At 36.4% G+C, this 5,424-nt stretch overlaps 1 long non-coding RNA gene across 2 annotated transcripts; it reads left to right on the top strand.

Moving 5' to 3' along the window:
- Positions 1-694: 694 nt before the first annotated feature.
- Positions 695-5,177, top strand: LOC109367782. 2 transcript variants are annotated; one of them, XR_002115209.1, is made up of 3 exons: positions 695-894; positions 2,228-2,294; positions 2,384-5,177. It is a non-coding gene; the product is annotated as an uncharacterized LOC109367782 (long non-coding RNA). The 2 variants fall into 2 exon arrangements; XR_002115210.1 differs by having other exon boundaries at positions 2,211-2,294.
- Positions 5,178-5,424: the final 247 nt, after the last annotated feature.

Below are 5,424 nucleotides of genomic sequence, written 5' to 3'. Positions count from 1 at the left end.
GTCACTAAGACGATTAGAGGGCTGGAGCATCTCCCCTACAAAGACAAGCTGAGGGAGGTGGGCCTGTTCAGCTTGGAGAAGGCTGCGGGTGACCTTATTGCAGCCTTCCAGTACTTAAAGTGAACCTACAAACAGGAGGGGAGTCAACCCCAAGGTTATCCAAGGGTGGATAATGGCAGGACAAGGGGAAATGATTTTGAGTTGAGGGAGGGAAGATTTAGGATGGATATTAGGGGGAAATTCTTTACAGAGAGAGTGGTGAGGTGTGTGGAACAGTCTGCCCAGGAAGGATGTGGATGCTCCATCCCTGAAGGTGTTCAAGGCCAGGTTGGATGGGACTCTGTGCAGCTTGGTCTAGTATTAGATTTGGAGGATGGCGGCCCTGCACGTATCCCGGCTTGGAGCTTGATCCTTGTGGTCCCTTCCAACCCAAGCCATTATATGATTCTATGATTCTTCTTACATTCGTGATTCCTTTTTCATAAGAGTGAAAAATTTTCAGTTCTATACTAAATTTTTCTGGAATGTGTGGTAAATCCTGGAATTAAAGTAACACACATTTACACAATTAGCAATTGGGGAAAGGCATGCAGAAAACAGAAATGGTGGGAGAAAAACTTGAGTACACTTCATCCAGAACCATGGTAATTTCTTTTAACTTAGTGTATGGGAATTGTTGAGTCGCAGCCTCAACCACTGATCTTCTGAGGAAAGGACTGAGTCAGCTGTGGGAGCACAGGTGAAGGTAATTCACCCATGTGACTGGAAGGGGTGGAACCTGACTGCACCTCTTCTAGAATCCATTTAAGGGTTGACTGCCAATAGGGAAGGATCTCTTTTTGGAGATCTTTTCTCTATGGAGTCTTTCCTGTAAACCTTGATCTTCAGATACAGGTGAGTATTTCTTCCCTGTTTTTTTTTCCACTTTTACCATGATAATCTTCCAGCTGTAACATCAACTTAGGTAGTCCACTTTTCATCTAAGTAAGAAAGTTTTATTTCCTTTGTTCTAGTGAAAGAGCAGATAATTGAGCAAGTATACTACTCTTGTTTCAGATATTCATGTCAGACTCTTTCACAGTGGAGATCAAAGTCAGGACTAACTTCTTTCAATATGAGTAATATTCACATCTGAATAGTAGAATTGTAGAATGGCCTGGGTTGAAAAGGACCGCCACGATCATCAAGTTTCAACACCCCTGCTATGCGCAGCGTTGCCAACTACTAGACCAGGCTGCCCAGAGCTACATCTAGCCTGGTCTTGAATGCCTCCAGGAATGAGGCATCCACAATCTCCTTGGGCAACCTATTCCAGTGTGTTACCATCCTCTGTGTGGAAAACTTCCATACTACGTTGGAAACTAAATCTCTCAGAAAACAGATTTCTTTCTTACCTTATGCAGAGGATCATAAATCTGTGAACAACCTTGTACCAGTCTCCAGGTGAAAGCACAGTATCTAAAACGATGCAGATGACTGCTCCAAGTCACTGCATCGGTTGTGATCCTTGTGATTCAAGCAGAGGCTTGGAGTTTGTGTTTCCAAACCAGAGTTCTCTGTGCTTGTACAAAATCTGATCTTTTTTTTTTTTTCCTGAGTGAACCAATCAAATCTGAAGAAAATGAAAGGTTTTGTTTTTCTACTACTAAAAAGCTGCACAAAGTAATACTTTGTGATTTGTTCTTAGGTATCAATGACATCTTAATGAAACCTCTGTATGTATTGTGAGGAAAGAGAGCAAGAAAAATGGATGAGTGGAAGGAGAGATTATTAGAGAACTGGTCAATAATAAAAGAATCAATGAAATCAGGAGATTCTATACTAGCATTTAATACTAGCATTTAAGAATATTTTTGACTTTATTTTCAGCCAATAAACGTTATATCCTTAGAAGTATAACAAGCACAAGAACACTGCATTTGTTGATTTCTATACATAGATATATTACTAAGAGGAAAAAAATCTTCTGAAACCTGCACTGACTTTACACCACTGATGTAACTTATACTAGCTCACAGAATTGCAGAGTCTCCTCAGTCTGTAGTGTAGAACACAGAAACTGCATGTAGGATCCCAAGGGAAAAAAACAAAACCAAAAATGTCTCACATTCATTTGCTAGGAAGAAGTTGGCTAGTAGTTTTAAATATACTCTGCCTTTCCATATCTATATTAAGCATGGATTATCCTTTTGTTCAAAATATTTTCTCAGGTTTTATTACTTTATAGTTTTCGCTTGTGCTGAACTTCCCACTCATTGTCAGAGCAGGAATGGAGGAACATCTTACTTTCCAAGGTGCTGTGTTTTTCTCGTTTTATGTTTGAAGCTGTAATGTGGAAAGTATATTTTCTAATTTGATTGCATGATATCTTCTCATTGCATAGAAACTACACAAAGGAGCCTGAGAAGAGTGAAATATGAGAGAATTCTCCTATGAAAATTTTCCTTCCCCTTGAAACTCCTTATGAATTCCGAAAGACATGTAACTAATTTACAGAAATTTTACATTCTTCTGGGAATTCTCCCTGGTGAAAGATCAGTACAGAAGCAGGACTAAATCTTTAGCTGAAGAAAAATATATTATGGCAGCTCATTAATGGAGAATATTTTCTAGTTGCATTCAGCTGATGAAACCTGTCTCAGAGGTAGCTTTCCAAAGTAAGTTGTTGCAGTCAATAATCATCACTGGAAAACCAACGCATATAATAGTGGTACACAGGTGAAAGTAACAGTACTGTTTTAAACATACACAGACTTAGTAGTTTTCTATGCAATAAGTCTCGCATGTAGCCAGAAAGCAGATGAAAAAATATATAAAAAAAAAAAAGTGTGACACCATAACTATTGAAACTGTATACCTCTGCATAAATTAAAAATCCATCAAAAATCACTGCTTTTGAGATATTGATCTTCCAGGGTGAAAAATTACCAGTTATTGAATTACCTCACACTTCTAAGAGTCTAGAATATTTGGGAATAAACCTTCTATATTTTGAATGGTAAAGTTTAAGAAATTAACCACATGGAGAAACAGAAATTTGTCTGGCTGGTGGTACCTTCCAACTGATACTATTTAGTCCATTCAAAACTCTTTTCAACAATTGTATCTGAAAGTGTGAAAACAATCAGATTACGTTGCTGTGTTTTCCTGTAATTGTCAATGTACTGCATTTATGCAATCGTCGTATGCTGTGAAAGCTTCAAACTCTGGCTGTGGAATACCTAAGGTCAGGCAAACTGCAAATTTGAAACTGCTAGTCAAATAGCTGTAAGATTTTAGTTTGCCAACCACTCATTTACACAGATATTCATTTGCCACTGTAAGTTATCTTCTGTTGTTTGTAAGACCTTATTTTACACACTTCAGATAATGTGGGCAAGATAAAATTGTAAATTATTACTTTTTGATAACTGCATGAATATATGACTTGATTGTTTTTTACCATCAAAACTAAGCCTAAAATAATCTAGGCTTTGAACAAACAGAATATCCCAATTACACATTGCTATTTCCCTTCCATGTACATACTGAAACTTGAATGATTTTTTTTTTTCCTTTATTGGGAAGATGTTTTAAGTGAAACCACTTTTACTCAGTTCTGTCAGATTTTTCACTGATTTATTGTTTACTGTCAGATACCTTTTCCCATTCTCTGAGTCACTTGAAATAGATTATGATTACTAATGAACATTTGGTCAAAAAAGCTAGCTTACTCCCGAATCCATGGAAGAGAATCACTCAGAAATATTAGGTAAAAATCATATAACTGAAAAGTGTTGATTTTTTTAAATTTTTCCATTGGGTTTAATTTTCATAGGTTTAGGACTCTGTTCAGTACATTCAGATTTATCAGTTATCCAAATGTAGAAGTGTTGTACTATTCATTGTACCTAACCAACCTACTCTCTAGCCTCCTAAAACTATTTCTTGTTTTTTATTATCCTTTTTTTCTTCTTTTCTTTTTTTCCCTTTTGTCCATATAGACCCAGGAGAAACTTATGCTGTTTCTCCTGCTGGCATCTGTTTTCTACTTAAGCCCATTTGCTATTCACATAACCATTTATATCTCTAAACCAGTTGAGAGTAAGAAAAATGAGACATGTGACAGAGAGGTACATTGAAAAATAGCCACACTCTAGAGTAGTTATTTCAGGTTTTAAACCATAACAAAGAAAGATGCTATGATGACAGAAGAATTCAAAATAATATCAGCAGCAGGATATGAAGAAGCTCATGAGGCTTTCTGGGCACCAAGTATGACAGATCTGCTGGGAGTGGAGGAGCAGTCTGAAGACATCAGAAGTCGGGGTCATCGTTCAGACAGCAGGCTAATCACTGATATGTTCATATATTTGAACAAGCATTGACCTCTGTAAGAAGGCTGTGGAAAAAAATATATATGCATGCAGAAATACTTGTCCTAAGCGGAATGGAACATGAAGTGAATCAACTATAGAAGTTTTTGCAAGGAAAAGATAAAGTACGTAATCAGTTCCTGGGATAAGGAGATCCTTAAAGAGACAGGCAAAAAGAATATTTTTCTGAGTTCAGTGGTATTTGATGTCATGAACACACTGGACATTTCTTAGATGTCTGGGACTGGTCATGACTGGTTTTGTACACAGAGGTACCTCTGAGATACTTCTGCTGCTGGGAGAGATGAGAAGACAAGGAGGAAACAGCGATGAGACAATACACTGTTCAGTCAGAGCAAAATGCTGTTCAGTATGAGACAGTTACTTTTAAGAAGCATGTGAAAGAAATGATGTAAAATAACTGGTGAAACATGGATTAGTCTGGAAGATTATAGCTATCAAGTTTACCTTAATATGGTATTTAAAACAAAACAATTATACAGTTATCTCCATTGTTTATGAAACAAAGCTTGGAAATTAACAAAACAACGACAACAATAACATTCCTAGCAAGATGGTATACGTGTTTATAGATGCCTCCATATTTTGTTTGGCTTCAAAACTGTATTTAGATCTCATCTCTGTTACTGTAGCTTTTCTAGCTGTGATACTGGGCTCAGTTTTCATTCATTATTATTTACTCTGTAGTATTATGTTTGACAGAATGTCAGTAACAAATACAGTATTCTTTTTTTTCACTGGGATCCATTTTCTGATATTAATCAAATGCTTCCCATTTCCTCGTGTTAAAAAAAAAAAAAATTGAAACATATTTGGTAATGAAATATTATGGCCATACCTTTTTGTGAAACATAAAATTTCACTACATAGCTTTCATAAAGAGAACTAACAAAGACTCCTAGAAGACAATTCATTGTATAACACTGGGTTCAGCTTTGAGAATAAATGAAGTAATCCATTGTAACTATAGGAGGCTTTCGATTTGATGATCTATTTTTAATTAGCTTTGCTTCATACGGGAAAAAATATATATATATATTTATTTTTT

The sequence above is a fragment of the Meleagris gallopavo genome, chromosome 5 (genome assembly GCF_000146605.3).
Source record: "Meleagris gallopavo isolate NT-WF06-2002-E0010 breed Aviagen turkey brand Nicholas breeding stock chromosome 5, Turkey_5.1, whole genome shotgun sequence".
Lineage (NCBI taxonomy): Eukaryota > Metazoa > Chordata > Aves > Galliformes > Phasianidae > Meleagris > Meleagris gallopavo.
The sequence above is the reverse complement of the archived record's forward strand: the minus strand, read 5'-3'. Positions and strand labels throughout refer to the sequence as shown.